This window comes from Vicugna pacos, chromosome 6 (assembly GCF_048564905.1).
Source record: "Vicugna pacos chromosome 6, VicPac4, whole genome shotgun sequence".
In the NCBI taxonomy this organism is placed as follows: Eukaryota; Metazoa; Chordata; class Mammalia; order Artiodactyla; family Camelidae; genus Vicugna; species Vicugna pacos.
In genome coordinates, this window is record NC_132992.1 from 69,539,972 (window position 1) to 69,558,444 (window position 18,473).

The 18,473-nt window shown below is 47.2% G+C and overlaps 1 protein-coding gene and 1 pseudogene across 9 annotated transcripts in view; both read left to right on the plus strand.

The window, feature by feature from the left end:
- Window positions 1-18,473, plus strand: part of RGS6 (regulator of G protein signaling 6) — a 498,121-nt gene that overhangs the window by 376,609 nt on the left and 103,039 nt on the right. The window lies entirely within an intron of this gene.
- On the plus strand, window positions 3,541-5,835 carry LOC102529858 (aconitate hydratase, mitochondrial pseudogene; annotated as a pseudogene).

The window sequence follows — 18,473 nt, forward strand, 5'->3', positions numbered from 1 at the left end:
TTAAGCAGTTATTCAGAACACCGATGATTATTAATTTAAAAGAAATAAGAAATCAATTTCACAATCCCAGATCCTGGCTGTGCTTTCTAACTGGAGACGAAGCCGGCTGAAGCATGGTGGTTTTCAAGGGCAACAGCGCCCCTGTGTGGCCAGGAGTGATTGAAAACTCGAGGAGGGAAGAAACGCTGGCCTTCCAGCAAGGACCCCAATTCATCCCCATATAACTTCTGCTTTAAACCGACAGACTGTTTGTACCAAAAAATGAGTGCAGTTAGATTTTATTGTGTTGGTATTCTGTCTTAAAATTTGAAGAGGATTTCTTTTTTCCCTGTGAAACAAGGGGAAAGCAAGCAAACAAACAAACAGGGAGCCCCATGAATTGGTTGGAATAATTTCCATGATTTGAAAGTGTGGGGTGAGTGGAAGGGATGGGATTGGAGAAAGGGATGATCCGGCCGTTGAGAGGAAGGATCGGTGCCGAGATGAGTGTGGCAGGATGGGCTGGGACAGGAATAGAGTGAGGATAGGGTAAGGCTTATCTGGTAGTAAGAATTATGGAAAATATAATCACTTGTATTTTAAACTAAATCAAAGGCTGCACAGAAATGTCTGGCACTCAGAATAGAGAAGTAAAATGTGCCGCCAAAATCGAGAATCCTCAGCTGTAATGCGATGCCTTTGGTGGCCCCATCCCACCCCAAGCGGACCCTCCGCATCCACTTGAGAAAGGATTTAGTTTCTCCTGACTGTGAGCTGAGTGTATGGGATGCTGCCCGTCCTGACAAGTCTAAAATCACCTTGCCCTGACCTCTGAGGGGCCGAGGCAGAGAGGGACAAGACGGACCCCCACGGCAGGGTTCTATTCCCAGCATCAGTGGGGCACCCAGGGGAGAGGGTATTCATCACTGACCTTTTTTCTTGGCCTTAAATTCTCTGTGGACAACACATCCCTGACTGTCTGCACCCTGCCTCCTCCCCTGGAGGCCACTGCACTGCTTAACTTGACACATGCCTCGGGGCTCACACTGGGGCTCCACTTTCCTCATCTGAAAAGTGTGAATAGTGCTCCCTGCTGACCTCACCGAGTCATTTCCGGGGTTAAGTCGGATATGAGAAATTCACGTCTGTAATATACAGCTTTATATCTGATATAATATAAACATATAGTATAAGAGAATCATATCTTATTATTATATTGTATCTTGTTATAATAAAGGAGTGAAATAACACAGTAATTTCTTGTTAGGGTCTCCGTGCTCAGAGACACCAAATGTAGAGAAAGGAGAAGTCTGAAAGTTGGCTGTGGAAAGATGGCCCTCGGACCAGTGCTGTGAGCGTGAGGAGGAAGGCATGTTTTTCAGGAGAGCTCAGATCCAGTTCAGGGAGCCAGCCTGGCAGCCTGGGAGCACCTGGCAGCCCATATAAGGGTGCAGGGTGGGGTCACGTTGAGGGGTATCAAAGGGCCAAGTAAACTAGCGTCACACGTGGAGGAGTTCGCCCTTCAGTAGGCACGGGAGGTCAAATACACGGAGGTCAAATGCAAGTGGAGTCACTTATGAAGAACATGAGAGGGTTGAGAGAAAGGCCAGGTGAAGACGGAGGCAGAGAAGTATTGGCGTGATGTACCTGCGAGCCAGGGAAGGCCACGGAACTGCAGAAACCACCAGAACCCAGGAGAGAGGCCTGGAATGGACTTTCCCTCCCAGCCTCCAGCAAAAGACCCACTTTGCCAAAACTTCAAACTTCTGGCCTCCAGAAGCTGATCCTTCAGCAATGTTTTGAGTGAGAACTACAGCTTTGGAAAGACTTTTTTCAGGAACCACGTGTGTCAGGGCTAGCTCAAGACTGATGGTGAGCGGGGCCGAAGTCTGTCCCGCGTGCAGGGCCTTTTCTTTTCCACCTGTATTTCCCCCAGGTCATATTTGCCTGTCTCTCATGCACGTGCTGGAGGGCCTCGGGCTGGCTTTCTCCTCTCAAAAGTGAATGGCTGCTCCCTCATTCTGAGATCTAATGTGAGCTAGAAATAACAAACATTTATTCACTGCAAAATCCTTTGTCCCACACAAGTCATGAGTCAAGGTCCCTGCCCGCCTCCCCCAGGAATTCGCAGACTAGCTGAAAGGCTGATTCCCACCCATTCATTCACTCAGTGCTGGACTAGGGTTTTGCTGAGCAAAGGAGAGCCTGTCCCTCTCTGCCGGTGGCTTCCAGTCTCCTGGGGACATTTACTCAGGCAGTGAAGCCATGTGAGTGATATTTCAGGCATGGGTTGGTTCTGGTAAATGAAGGTGAGAGGTCTCCTTGGGTTGCCGCCTGCTTGGGGCTCTTTCCGGTAGGGCCTGGTGCTCTGTCTGTGCCCGGACAAACCCGTGCCTCCCCTACCAGGGTCATGAGGGCAGGCGGAGTAATCTGTCCTGTACTGTCTTTGCTGGCATGACCCAAAAACTGTAGGCTCAAGTCCTTTATCTTTCTTGCAGGGCACTAATTTGGGGGTGAGTTTTCTGTGGATTTATGATGTTTCACTGCAAAAGGAAAAACGGGGGATAGAGAGAAGTCAAGTGTAACAAACATAATCAGAGGCTTGTCCAGTTTGGGGACGGCAAACGGAGGACACTGTGACTTTTCTTGAGCTGGTGAGGTCCAGCAAGGGGCAGTGTCCCTGAGATGCTACTTCCTCACTCACAGGGCTTTCGCAGAGCAGACCCTCAAAGGAAGGCTAAGTCTTCCCTTGCTCAGACTCTGTGATTCCGAGAAAGTCGAAAGAGCCCTAGGCCATAGATAGTATCTGCATTTAACTGACAATGAAATGCAGAATTGTATCAGGGGTGGGTATTCCTTGATGTGGAACAAAGGCTGTTAACCCTTCTTTAGTGCCGTTTCAAGCCTTCTCGCTCATGGAGCCCACACAGGGCTCTCCTAGCCTCACCGTGCTCGCACAGGCACCGCTCGTGGCAAGACGCCCCGAGAGCCGGGAACTGGGGCCCCGGGCGGCAGCTCTCTGATCCCTGCTCGGGGCCAGAGCCGTCTGCGCAGCTGGTCTTTCAGCAGAGCGGCCTGTATCTGGGGTTCTGCTCATTTTGGTTTACAAACTGCTCTGTGATGGACGTTTCTGTTCTGAGTTCACCTCTGCGCTTTAGATGATGCTGCAGGGCTTAGGACAGGGCCTGACATCAGGAGGCATCCAGTAAGTATTTGTTGAATGAGTGAATAAATGAATTCAACAGAAACTTATAAAAACTCACCTCTTAAAAAGTCTTGGTGATACGGCAAGTATGACATCAAAGGCAGAAACCATGAAAGAAGGGATTGATGGATTGATAAAGGAGATGTGGTGTGTGTGTGTATATATATATATATATATATATATAAAATGCAGTATTTCTCAGCCATTAAAAAAGAATGAAATAATGCCATTTGCATATATATACATCATAAAGAAGATGTGGTATATTAAATATATATAATGGAATATTTCTCAGCCATTAAAAAAGAATGAAATAATGCCATTTGCAAGCGACCGCACCTTTGTCAGTGCACAGAATGGCGCCTCACAGCCTACCGGTGCCCCGACTGTAGAAAGCCCCGGGTGCGCAGCAGTGCCACGTGGCCTCAGTCCTGTGCCGGCGGGTCAAGGTGGCCATGAGCCACTTTGAGCCCAATGAACACATTTGCTATGACCTGCTAGAGAAGAACATTAACATTGTCCACAAACGACTGAACCAGCCTCTGACCCTCTCAGAGAAGATTGTGTATGGACACCTGGATGACTCGGCCAATCAGGAGATCGAGCGGGGCAAGACGTACCTGTGGCTGCAGCCTGACCACGTGGCCATGCAGGATGCCACGGCCCAGGTGGCCACGCTGAAGTTCATCAGCCGTGGACTGCCCAAAGTGGCCGTGCCGTCCACCATCCACTGCGACCATCTGATTGAGGCCCAGCTCGGTGGTGAGAAAGACCTGTGTTGGGCCAAGGACATAAACCAGGAAGTGTATAATTTCCTGGCAATGGCAGGTGTGAAGTACAGCGTGGGCTTCTGGAGGCCTGGCTCTGGAATCATTCATCAGATCATTCTGGAAAACTATGCATACCCTGGAGTTCTTCTGATTGTCGCTGATTCCCACACCCCCAAGGGCGGTGGCTTGGAGGGCATCTGCAGTGGATGTCATGGCCAGGATCTCCTGGGAGCTGAAATGCCCCAAGGTGATTGGCGTGAAGCTGACTGGCTCACTCTCTGGCTGGACCTCACCCAAAGATGTGATCCTAAAGGTGACAGGTATCCTCATAGTGAAAGGGCACAGGTGCTATCGTGGAGAACCACGGGCCTGGGGTAGACTCCATCTCCTGCACCGGCATGGCGACAGTCTGCAACATGGGCGCAGAAATCGGGGCCACCACGTCAGTGTTCCCTTACAACCACCGGATGAAGAAATACCTGAATAAGACAGGCCAGGCAGACATTGCCAACCTCACTGATGAATTCAAGGATCACTTGGTGCCTGACCCTGGATGCCATTATGACCAACTAATTGAAATTAACCTCAGTGAGTTGAAGCCGCACATCAATGGCCCTTCACCCTGGACTTGGCTCACCCGGTGGCAGAGGGGGGCAGCATGGCAGAGAAGGAAGGGTGGCTGCTGGACATCTGAGTAGGGCTGATTGACAGCTGTGCCAACTCCAGCTATGAGGACATGGGCAGTCAGCCACTGTGGCCAAGCAGGCGCTGGCTCATGGACTCAAGTCCAAGTCCTAATTCACCATCACACCGGGCTCTGAGCAGATCCGAGCCACAATTGAGTGGGACGGCTATGCACAGATCCTCAGGGATGTGGGCGGCATCATCCTGGCCAATGCCTATGGCCCCTGCATTGTGCAGTGGGACAGAAAGGACATCAAGGGGAAGAAGAACCAGTCGTCACCTCCTACAATAGGAACATCACGGGCCGCAACGATGTGAACTCTGAGACTCACGCCTTTGCCACGTCCCCAGAGATCATCACAGCCCTGGCCATTGCTGGCACCCTCAAGTTCAACCCAGAGACTGACTTCCTGATGGGCAAGGATGGCAAGAAGTTTAAGCTGGAGGCTCCGGATGCAGACGAGCTTCCCCAGGCAGAGTTCGACCCTGGATAGGACACCTACCAGCGTCCCCCCAAGGACAGCAGTGGGCAGTGGGTAGCAGTGCCAGTGCCTGCAGCTCCTAGAGCCCTTTGACAAGTGGGATGGCAAAGACCTGGAGGACCTGCAAATCCTCATCAAGGTCAAGGTCATGTGTACCACTGACCACATCTCAGCTGCCAGCCCCTGGCTCACATTCTGTGGGCACCTGGACAACATGTTTAATAACCTGCTCATCAGTGCCACCAACATCAAAAATGGAAAGGCCAACTCTGTACACAACGCCGTGACCCAGGAGGTTGGCCCAATCCCCGACACTGTCCGTTACTACAAGGAACGTGGCACACAGTGGGTGGTGACCAGAGATGAGAATTACAGCGTGGGCTCCAGCTGGGAGCATGCGGCACTGGAGCCTTGCCACCTTGGGGGCCTGGCCATCGTCACCAACAGCTTCATCAGGATCCATGAAACCAACCTGAAGAAGCAGGGCCTGCTGCCCTTCACGGTCGCTGACCCAGCCAACTACAACAGGATCCACCCTGTGGACAAACTGACCATCCAGGGCCTGGAGGACTTTGCTCCTGGCAAGCCGCTGAAATGCATCACCAAGCGCCCCAACGGGACCCAGGAGACCATCCACACCTTCAGCGTGACCCAGATCGAGTGGTTCCATACCGGCAGTGCTCTGAACAGAAGGAAGGAGCTGCAGCAGAAGTAAGGCCATGCTCTGACCACCGCCCGCCCGCCCTGCTCCTCGGACCCAGCTCTGGTGTCACAAGTGCAGTTCGGCATATTCAGAACCAGATCTGATCCTATCTGGCCATGACTTCTTGCTCCAAGATGGTGTGGCCAAGGCCTCCTGCCCTCCCTCCCTTGGCCCATGGACTGACCCAGAGTTGGGGGCAGTGGGTTCTTCAAACAATGTTTCAAACCCCCCACCTTATTGTTTTTAGTTTGGTTCAGATCTCAAGCAGCTTCATGCAACTATTTATTTTTTATACCGAGACTCCCATCCAAAGTTCTTTCTGCCTGATCATGTCACATGGGGCTGAAGGATTTTAAAGAAACTTTTGTTCTTGCAAGGAAATAAGAATTCAGATTCAGTGACAAGAAAAAAAAGGAAGAAAGAATGCCATTTGCATATACATGATAAAGAAGATGTGGTATATTATATGTATAATGGAATATTTCTCAGCCATTAAAAAAGAATGAAAGAATGCCATTTGCAGCAACATGAATGGACCTAGAGATTATCATATTAAGTGAAGTAAGTCAGACAGAGAAACACAAATATCAAATGATATCACTTATACGTGGAATCTGAAAAAAAAAGACACAAATTCTATTTACAAACCCAAGCAAACTCACAGACATAGAAAACAAACTTATGGTTACCAAAGGTGGGAAGGGCAGGGAGGGACAAATTGGGGTTTGGGGATTAACAGGCACACATTACTGTAAATAAAATAGATAAACAATAAGGACCTACAGTATAGCACAGGGAACTATATTCAACATCTTATAATAACATATAGTGGAAAAGAATCTAAAAAGAAAATGTATAGATGTATGTATATGTATAACTGAATCACTTTGCTGTACAACTGAAACTAATGTAAATCAATTACACTTCAAAAAAATAAATTTAAAAAATTTTAAAGAAAAAAAGAAAGAGTTGATGGATTTAGACATCAAATATTTTAAAAACTTTACCTCTAAAGGCACCTTAAATGTCCATGACAAACTGGAGGAGGGCAAATTGCACAGCACAAATTTCTGATAAAATGCTATATCATTCCTACTTAATGAGTCCTATTAATCAACACAAAAAGATGAGTACCGCAGCGGAAGAAATACATTGGTCACTGAATATATTAGAAACATTTAAATTTCACTTATAAAATCAGGGTGGTTTTCTTAAATGGGCAATTCTTTCCTCCTACGACTAATAGCAATGATGAAGAAGAACGCCGGTGGGGCATCAGGGGAAGAGGCGCGTGTGTCCTTCCAGAGCAGGGAGGATTCGGTCCGGCATGTCCTGAAGGCCAGTCGTGCTGTAGATTCTGAAGCCTTGAAAACGATCCAGAAATTTCACTCGCAGAGATTTGTCTTAAGGAAACTGTAGCAAGTATGAAAAGTTGTAACTGTTGCTTTATTGCTTATCACTGCCCAAAACAGCCGTGGGAAACGACTTCTTTGAAGGGAGCTAGATATAATGTAAACCTATAAAAGTTTATTTTAAAAAAGAGGAGAAAGAGTTAGAGATGATAGAGAAAGAGAGAGAGAGAATCTGAGGGGGAAAATTTAGGTATGATTTTTATTTTCTTCTGCATGCTCAGCGATTTTTTCTGAAGTTTGTATTGAAATAAAGTCTTTTATTTTTGTATTGACAAAAATTATTTTTCTCTAAGATAAAAAATGTGGCTGCTTAGATAATAATATTATCTAAGTGCTATAGCCCACATTATTGGGACTTCATGGTAAGGCTCTGAGCTAACCTGTACCAAGTTCTTAGCATAATTATCAGCATTAAGCGTAGCAGGTGGCCTTACCCCTCCACGTGACAAAACTGAGACTCAGGAAAGTTAAACAGTTGTTCAACATCGCACGTTAATCACCAGCAGGCCTGGCTGTGAGGTCCAGGGTGCCACACCCACAGCTCAGTAAGTGCGTCCTCCTCTGTGGTCGGTTGCTTCAGAATAAAAATACAAATGACCGTTAGCCCATTGTTGGCCCGTAAAGGGATAAAGCAAACTGTTATGTGGTTTGGGGAACACTTACCCAAGCATGCGCCTATTCGATTATTAATGTCAAGCAGGCAAGATAAGTTCAGGATTCCCATTTTACAGATGGGGAAGCTGAGGCTCAGAGATGTTCCATGACTTTTCCAAGGTTGTAGACAGTGATGGTGAGGTTGGGATTTAAACATGCTTTTTAGTCCAAGTCCATTGCTCTGTCCACTTGAGTTTGGCATAAAAAGCTCTAACTTCATTAACATCTCTGTTTGACCCCTTGTAGCCCTAAAGGCTTGTGCCTGGCTTAAGTCCTTCTTAAGTGCCCTTTCAATACAGTTGACATGAGTTAACAAAACTTCGGGGCTAACCTTGTGTGGCAGGTTGTATTTCCAAAGATGTTGGGAGTATCTCCAGTCCTACATGCTCTTCTAGAACTTTGTCACCTGTCCATCCCAAAAGGTGGAGCCAATAGAGGATGGCTGAGGTAACACTTCATGACATGTTACCTCATGTTAGCCAAGGCTGAGGCAGGAAAACCCCACGCACTTTTTCTGCCTTGTTGTGGTGGGATGTTAGCTCTCAGACTGCAGCCACCATGCTGTAAGGAAGCCGGAGCAGCCCAGGGAGATGCCACAGGGAAAGGAGCTGAAGCCCCCAGCTCACACCGTTGCTGAACTCCCAGCCGTCAGCAAGAGCTAACTTGCAGCCATAGTTCACCTTCAACTTGAAACTTGCCCCTAGTCAAGCCACCTCATGCACCTGAAGCTGTAAGGTGCAAAGTGAGTTGCACCCATCCAGCTCTGCCCATATTGCAGATTCCCAAGCAAAATAAATGATCATTTTTAAGGCATTCACTTTGGGGGGGATTTTGTTAGGCAGCAATAAATAACTGATACAACAAAGGACTGAATCACTCTTTTAAAATTAATTCTGGGTAACAAAAATTATATTCATATGTATTAAGCACATACTATGTACCAGAAATTTTTTTCCCAGGGGCTTTGGGAGTATCAGCAAACAAAATCATTGACGATCCTTGCCTCTACGAAGCTGGCATTTCAGGGGCGAGAGCAGACTCAGTAGTAAGCATAATAAGTAAGTAGCATCCAGTGTGTGAAAAGGGATAAATGCTTCTGAAAGTTTAAAAGGCAGGACAGGGAAAGGGAGTCACGAGGGCAGGGCTGGAACATCTCACTGAGAAGATGCCATCTGAGCAAAGATGTGAGTTCGCCCTGCTGGTACCCGGGGAGGAAGCGGAGTGGGGGTGTCAGAAGATGTACTGTTGTTGGCCATTGTGAGGACCTGGACCATTTCCAGGTTTTGAGCAGATCTGCCCTGACTGACATTTTTCAAGTTTCACTCTTTTGCCATGTGGGGACCCCTCATGAGAAAGCAAGGATGGAAGCAGGGAGACCATGAAGCAGAAGATGATAGCTCAGTCCCATGTGGGAGCAGTGGAGGTGGTGAGAAAGGCTGGATTTCAGGACATATTCTGTGCTTGGAAGGTAGGGTTGGATGGATTTCCTGACTGATTGGATAGGAAATATGAGAAGAAAAGAGAATTCAGAGATGACTCTGAAATTTGGGGCCTGAGTAACTTTAAGGATGGAGTTGCCCTTAGCTGAGATGGCGAGGACTGCGAGTGGGAAAAGAGGTGAGAGAAGGTCAGGGGTCCATCCCACTATGGTGTCCAGCATTTGGACTTCATGGTTTGTTTTTTTTTTTTAATTGAAATGTAGTTGATTTCCAATGTTAGTTTCTGGTGTACAGCAAAACAATTCAGTTATACATATATACATATATTGTTAGATTCTTTTCTATTGTAGCTGATGACAAGAACTTGAACATAGACCCCTGCTCTACAGGAGGTTCATGTTGCTTATCTGTTTTATATATAGTGATACGTATCTGTTAATCCCAAACTCCTAATTTATCCCTCCCCCCTTTCCTTTTTGGTGACCATAGTTTGTTGTCTATTGGACTTTATGGGTTTTAAAGGTCCATTTGTCCCACAAATGTTCATCAATTGGCTACTGTGTGTGGTACCAGGGATTTAGAGATGGATAAGATGCAGTGCATTTCTGCATGTGGCTTGTATACAGTGAGAAGCCTGAGACCTGGACAGGCACCAGCAGTGCAGTGTGATGAGCAGTTTGATGCAGGTGTGCGTGTGTGGGCTGTGGGACCACATGGAGTTTGAGGGAGGAGAGGGAAATGACATCGGAGTGGAGCCCCGCAGGAGGAGTTGAAGATATGCAGACCAGGTGCCGTTACCAGTGGGACAATGTGTGCCAAGGCCCAGGGGGTGTAGTCTTGGCCTTTTGTAGGTCCTGCTAAGAGTCCTGAACATTACCTGTTAAAAACAGGTCTTCTCTCACTTGGCTGAAGGTTAGAATGTGTTTGGAGAAGATGCTATTTCCTAAGAGAAAAAAAAAAGATGTTTAAGTATTTGTACAACATTTAAAAATCATTATAATAGACCTTCTAAATTCTTGTGCTCTGGAGCTGAACCCTGGTCACCCTGCTCAGTTCTGACTCCACCTGGAATCTCTGTGCAACTTACAAACAGGAAGAGTAAGATGATTGGAATTCAAAGTTCACTGGAGTAGAGGACAGGGAACTGACAAGCCAATGTGTTAAATGTGTGGTTCCCCACGTGGATAATGACGTCACCAAGGATAATGGCAGGATTCGGGGGTGGAGTGGAGAACAAGATTGTGATCCAGGTGCCAGAGTCTTCCACGAATGAGGAGAGGTTAACAACAACAGAGAGGTGATAGTCCAGAGGAGTGGAGAGGAAACTGGTGGAATTTATAGCCTCAAATAATCAGGAATTTTTACATAGAAAAAGGAGAAAGATCACAAAGGGTAAGATGATGCCTACTTTTCCTCTGAATCCCAAGTTAAGTGATGGGACAGGGGGAGGGGGCACCAGGACAAAAGGCACTGGAATCAAAGGCAGGGGTGGGTCAGTGGAGACTAGGAGTAGAGGGATCTTTCTGTGCTCAGGTGAAGGCTACACAGGAACTTTCTTCACCAATGGAGCCAGAGAACAGAGGTTCCAGATGTGGGCATGGAAAATGGGTAAGGGACCAATTAAGGGAGGAGGAAGCTCAAAGCAACATGGAGATGAGACTGAGAAATGATGGGACTCCAGAAGCCCTTGGGTTTTACTCACTGGCTAACGATGAAGGGAATTAGCTGGTGTCAACATTTCTAATAGCTCAGGTCACAGGTAATTGAATACATATTTGTGGATTAGTTGTATGAAAGGATGGATGGATGGATGGACTGATGAGAGGATGTATTTATCCCCAGAAGACCCCCGCCTCACCCTGGGATGGTGGTGTTCTGAGAGAACTCTAGCAGGATTTGTTAGGTCCGACAGCCTCGCCGCTTGTTGGAAGCAATGGTTGGTCAAGGGCAGGCCCCTGCTGAAAATTCTTAGCTCTCCCTGGGGCCTGGTTTGTCCCTGAACTTGGCCTGAGCAATTCTGGAGCTCTCCTCTGACTTTGCATCCTAGGTGCCTGTCCTGCATGCAGTTCAGCCATGACCAAGGCTTTTGGATGTAATCATTACAAGGCAACACAGAACTAACATGTGACAGTGTTCAGGTGCCCTGGAGGGATGACACAAATCTGGGGAAGGGTTCTTGGGGGGGTCAGGTCTTCCATGGAAATGATGGTCATTGGAGAAACCCCTCCTTGATGCCCTTCTCGGAGGTGGACACTAGGTGTTCCGAGTGGAGGGAGCCGCGGAACAAAGGCCTAGAGGCAGGAGTTTCCAGATGCATGGAGCAGTGTGTCTGGTCATGGGTCAAGTGGACAAAGCTACAGAGGTGGCTGAGGTCATGTTGTGGAGGAACATGAATGACTTGCTGGAGCCTTTGTAATTCATTTGGCTCTTCAGAGAGTCAAACTACTTGGATTCAGAGAGTTGACCCTACTTATTAAGAATCTCTCCCCCCTAAAATTGCAAATTCTTTGAGGAGCAGAAGGTTTACTTCTCTTTGATCCAAATTATCTCTCTAGTCTAGTGCTTCAAATATGACACTACTCATGGTATTGTAGAGAGCTTTGTGTTTATCTTTCTCTATACCAGATGGTAGCTCTTTGAATCCCATCCGACTGCTTTCCAAAAAGATTCCTGCCTCCACTTCCAGGTCCCCGAGATGTGTAGGGAGGGCTCTCTAGGTGAACGCCTGCCTGGTTCTCCAAATGGTGATCCCGGCTGGGCCAGCTTTTCTCCTTTCATGCTGATGGTGGTCCAGGAACTCTTTCTTCTCTTCTTCCTTTAAGACCTTGGCTTGGTCTTGGTCTTGGGGTTGTCCCATTCAGAGTTTAAAGGGAGGAAGCATAAAGGATGTTCGTCATTGGTTTTGTCTATCCAACATCTGAATGTCTTGCTTTGATTAGAAAATTAGTAAGGAGTGTCACTGGGGACAAAGACCACCCCAACCATAGAAGTGGGAAATAGCAGACATTCTCTTGCCCAGCTCTGTGTGCAGCCAGGACTTAGGATGTGTTCCAGGCTCTGCCAGTCAGCTGTGCCCCAGGCAGACTTCGGCTCAGGAGCCAGAGATATAAGGGACAGAGTGATTTCCTTCCCAGGGCCTGTTCTGGGCCATGTGGATGGACACTTTCCAGTTGCCTTGTCTAAAGTCTGGTTTTCTAGTCTTCATCAATGGCAGGAGCTCTACATGGTCCAAGGACATGAGGGATGTCACTTAAAAAGAAGGAGACAGCCTCTTCCCTGGCCTCTCACCTTCCTGGGGGAAGACATGTCTCAAGAAATGGGCAGCTCTGAGCCGGGGTCGTGGCAATGATGCATAAGAAGAAAAGCAGTGAAGACGAGACATCCAAGAGTGAAGATACTGGAGAGAAGACCTGGCATCATTTGCGTTCAGCAGGTCTATTTACAAATTTTAGCCATGTCAGAAAACACTATTCTTTCCTTCGTACAGTAACTTTATAATGCGTCCCTGGGGATCCCACGTTGTCCTTCCTCCCGTCCACTTCACCTTCTCCAGGTGGGCAACACAGGAGAAAAGCTTGCATCTCACGCTGGTTACAGCATCTCTGCTTCCAGGCAGGGTGGGTGAGTGGGAGCCATAATCCTACAAAACAAGCTGTGTGTTACCACTGCTGGGGTTTTGGCTGTTGATTTTAACAAAATTTCTGGGACCACCATGACCATGCTTCTAGAAGTAGCCACCTGAAATAGAGGAAATATTTGGCTACGTTCTGCAATTGCAACCCATTATAATGGCAGCCATTTACTCTAGAAAGGGACTGTCATTCACATTCTAGTCAGAATGATCCATCATCACTCCCCTCCAGCTTATCTGCAACTGGGGAATGGAAGTCTAGAATGTAAGTGCTTGTCTATTCTTTTCTTTAGCTTTGCACCTGCTAATTCACCACACATAGCTTGACTGGCAAGAGGTGTTTACAAGGTTGAGATTGAGTCAGATATGACAAAGTGGTTTTCTGTAATGCAAATAATTTGCCACACTCTGCCTGTTTTCTGTCCTAATTGCCCATCAACAGATCATTGGTTGAAACTAGAAATGACTTCCCTCTAGAAATATGTGACCAGCCACCATATCTCTTACAGTTTGGTAAGGATAGTCCAGGAAGCCAAGAAGAGACAAACTATAAAAGTCTTTCAGGCAAGAGAGCTTCTTAAGTAGGATTTAGAGGAAGCTCATCCTTGAATGGTCTCCCATAACTTTCAAGTTCTGGCTTTGCTTGCCTCTTTAATTACACCCTCCCCTCCCCTCCAACCCTTCCCTGAGCCATGCAAAATGATCGACTCTAAGCAATGCTCTGAAGCCAAATTGCCGGGGTTCAAATCCTAGCTTTACAGATCATGTGACCTCAGGCAAGTGCCTGCCCTCTCTCTGCCTCACTTTCTTCATCTGTGAAATGGAATGATGGTGCCTGCTTCATCAGGTTGAATATAAATGAATGAATATACACGAAGTGCTTGGAGCGATGCCTGGCACACAGTAAACACTATATAAATGTTGTGCTGATACCATGCCCCGTGATTCTGTGGCTTTGAATGTGTTGTTCTCTCATCCTGGAATGCAGCCGCCTCCCCCTTACTAGCTAATTCCAACTTGCCCTCCAGGAGTCAGCTCAAGCGGCCTCTCCGCCAGCAAAGTGCTCCTGAAAGCCAGGTCTGATGTAGGTTCCCTTGTCCACATTCTCAGTTTCCTGCAAATGTATCCATTGCAGCACTCCATGCACTGAAGTACTTGTCTGTCTTTGCTCCAAGGTTGTAAGCACCTTGATCGTGGGAAGGTCTTATTGGACTTTGCACCCAGCAGTTAACTTAATCCTAAAACATGGGGGGCTCTCGTGTTGAGTGAATAGGTGAAACCATACTGAAATCTATCAAACTCATATGTTTATTCCCTTGCTCATTTACCCCTTCATTCATTCAAAAAAAAATCTACAGAACATCTGTATGTACCAGATGTTTTGCACAAGTACTTTTTTGATGATCTGTCTGTAATTTCTGTGTCAGCCCTTGCATTTAGCTAGGACAGAGAGAGAAAGGAGATTTTTGAGCTACAGTTGCTTATGGTCTGACTACCAAGAGAAATGTTGGAGACCAAAAGTCTTACTGATAATTGAGTGCATTCCTTCTCTCAAATTCCAAGCCTGATTTTAGGCTTCACAGCTGGGCTTGGACAGATTTGATTGGTAACTTTCAGCTAAGATAGGGTTACAGAAAATGCTCTGCCGAAAGAATTACTTGAATCCTCTTTTGAGTCAGTTGCCTCAATACTTTCAAAGCTATTTATGCTACCTTCTTAGGTACATTTTCTCAATATGGGCTCAAAGTGTTGCCAGTTCTGCTTGAAGGAGAATACTTTCCTGCTGTGCGAAATGGGGAGACACTTGTGTCTGTGTAACAGCCCCACCCGGCAGGTTGACAGAGCCCCACTTTTGGCTAAGCGCCCTGTTACCAGGAATAAAAGATGAGTTCCCAGCTTCCCTTGTAGCTAGGTGTGGTCAAGTGACTGAATCCTGGTGTCTGAGTCCTGGCTGTATTAGTTTCCTATTGCAGCTGCAACAAATTACCGCAAGTTCAGTGGCTTAAAACCATACGGTACAAATGGATCATCTCAGCGCGCTGGAGGTCAGAGGTCTGAAATGGGTCCTACAGGAGTAAAGGTACTGGCAGGACTACGTCCCTTCTGAGGCTTTAGGGGAAAATCTGCTTCCTGGCCTTTTCCAGCTTTAAGAGGTTGCCTACACGCCTTGGCTTGTGGTCCTTTTCCTCTGTTTTCAAAGGCAACAGCTAACAAGCACCATCCCCAGCCCACCCCCTCTCTCTTACTCCACGCCCTCCTCCCCCATGCACACACTCAAACACACACACTTGCAGGAGCACACACACCTCTGCTTCTCTCATCACATCTCCTTCTCCTCTCATCACATCTCCTTCTCTCTAACACTCCTACCTCTCTTAGAAAGATCCTTGTGATACATTGGTCCCACCTGGATAATCCAGCATGCATCTTGAGGGCCTCAGTGTAATCACATCTGCAAAGTCCCTTCGGCCATGAAACGTAGGGCTTTGCGGTTCTGGGCATTAGGACATGGACATCTTTGGGGAGCCATTATTCTGTGTATCACAACGTGTGAACAGAGTATGGGACTTCCAGAAAACATGCTTGAAGGGAGGTGTCTTAGCTGGGAGAGGCACTCTTTAGTTCTTCTGCTTTTCTTTCTTCCTTCTGCCTGAAGCTGGGATGCAATGGTTGGTGCTGCAGCAGACATTTTGAACCATGAGGTGACTTTGGGGATGGAAGCCAAGCACCAAGAAGGTGGACGAGAAACATTAAAGGGTGGAGGAGAAACATGGATTCCTAAGGAGCCGCCTCCAGACATCTTTTACCAAGTATACCTCTGTCTTGTTTAACCCATTGTTATTTTGTCTGGGATTTTTTTTTTTCTGGAATGCGCCATTGAATTCAATCCCAATCCCTCAGAACTGTACACAACTCCCTTCTTAATGAACTCCAAGTCCGGGTCTCTCAGTCTACTACCCTCCCACTGGCATGGATATAACCATTGCTAAGAAAATGTTTTAGTAAAACAGGCAGTGTTTTTATCATTTTATCTGATCAGACACCAGCCTTCAGTTCTGCCTGTATGCTGAGCTGTACGATTTTTAATATTCATCTGCGCTTTTAACATTCTTTCAGAGCTTTGACTGTATTTGATTGTAATACCACCTGGAGAATCAGGGTGGGCAGGAATGAGCTACAGGCATCAAGTTCTAGCTCTGAATAACTTAAAATAGGGCGTGTGTTGACCCCCTCTTCTTTAACCTACATGTAAAGAATGTGCAATAGCAAAGAGCCAGCTGGCTTTCCACACTGAAGAGCTGGCCTGTTTTACCATCAGGATTCAGAAGTGGCCCTGAGAGGTAACCAGCTCCATCAAGACCAATGTCTGGAAGAAACGGCGGCCGTAGTGATTACACCGAAATGCAAATCATTGATTTTGGCCAACATTCTTTACTATATTCATCAGACATTCATTGAAAATCCATGACGTGCCTTCTGAAGTGCGTCAGGGAGGTGGAGCTGAGGAGGACCCCATATGCACTAATGGAGAGACAGGCCACAATATGAGAGCAATAGGCTTTTATTGTTTTGTTTTAGTATTTCCAGGAGTCATCAGCTAAATTCTATAACCACTCACAGCAGCCGTCCTTCACTGGGGTTCCTTATAACGGCTTTCTCCCCATTCATTATGAATCTTGTATTCTCTTTAAAAATCCCAGCAATATCTTTAATTATTCACTGCCTCAAATCTAGTTCATTTTGGAAGTAGCCAGCACTTGGGGCAGGGGCGGTGATGAAGAAATACGGCTCAGAAGGATAAACTCAGGATGGGTTTTATATTTATTCTGTCCTTTTCCTAGTTACAGGGCTTCTCAATTTGAGAACATTCTCAACACGTTCTCTGAACAAAAGCCAGCTCCTCTCAGTCTGGAGTTGATTGGTATGAAATGAGGCTTGCACGTTAGAAAGACAACATTCCACTCCCAAGTCTGTAACCCTGGGCGGGACGCCTCCCGGACGGCAGTGTCCACACAGCAGCGCTCGGCCGCAGACAAGCTCCAGAGTCCCACAAGACACTTTCAGGGAATTTAGTGACAGAAAGGCCAGAAAGCAAGTTTTAAACTTGTCACACATCAGAAGAGAACACAGAAATCCTTAATTGTCTCTTTGGCTTGGTCTCTGGGTGGAGCCGTCAGGTGCTGTAAATGATGGTAAGGGTCGATTTTTCCCTGAATCCACACGAGAGCAGGAAGGGGAGGCGGTGCTAAGGGCAGGTGCCGGGAAAGCCTGGCAGAGGGTCCGGAATCTGAGCTCATTTCTTTCGCTGTCTCCTGTGGGAGGGGAATGGATCACAGGATAAGTCCCAGAAGATAGAAGCGGGGCATTCAGGGTAGCGGAAGGCGTTCCTGAGTGAGGAAGGGCAGGCTTGGGTCCGCGGCCAGCTGCACCATTGACAGGCCCAGGGCTTGGTTCCAATGCCCTCTTTTCTTCTTCTTTTTTCTTTTTAACTGAAGTGTAGTCAGTTTACAATGTGTCAATTTCTGGTGTACAGCATAATGTTTCAGTCATACATATGCGTACATATATTCGTTTCCATATTCTTTTCCATTACAGGTTACTACAAGGTATTGAGTATAGTTCCCTGTGCTCTACAGTAGAAACTTATTGTTCATTTTATACATAGTACTTAGTATCTGCGAATCTCAGACTCCCAATTTATCCCTTCCCACACCCCTTTCCCCTTTGGTAACTAGAAGTTTTCTGTCTGTGAGTCTCATTTGTGTCATTTCAATGCCTTCTCTCCTCAGTCTGCGTGTTCTCCTTGGGTGATCTCGCCCAGACTCACCGCTTGAAATACACTCCCACACACCAGTGACACCCAGATGCTATCCCCAGCCTGCTCTTTGCCTGAAAATCCAGACTCCTATGTCCACTGGCGGACTCGACACCTCTGCTCGGATGGCTGCAGTATACATCTGCCTCAGACAAAACACGGCCAGTAATGAACCCAGGTTACCTCCCCATCCAGGATGGTGACTGGCAGTGGAGGTACAGGACTGCAGACTGATGGAGCAGCCATCCCCTCCCAAGGCTGACCCCAGGACAGGTTCACCCTGATGCTAATGAGAGGAAAGGCCAGCATCCTGATGCCAGGAAGTCATGAGCTCATTCCCCAGCAGCTCTGACATCATCTCCCGTCAGCTCTAAGCCTGCTTCTTGTTCTGATTTGCACTTGACCCTCAGCCCCAGTGTCTGGCTCCGTGCTTGGCACGTAGGTGGCACCCGAGCTTGCTGTGACCTTTGCCCTTCTAGGACCCTTGCCTCCCACAGAGACTCGCTGTTGGACCCACCTTGTCCTGGATGTAAATGTTAGATGTCACGTCACACAATGCCGTTGGTGTGATTGCTTCGGGTGGCTCTGCTAGAGTCCTTGGCTCTACATCTCATCCAATTCTTCCTCCTCAAGCTTTTCTCACTGTTTCTTACTGATCCTAAGCACCCCCTTCTCTGTGAACCTTCTCCTGTCACTGG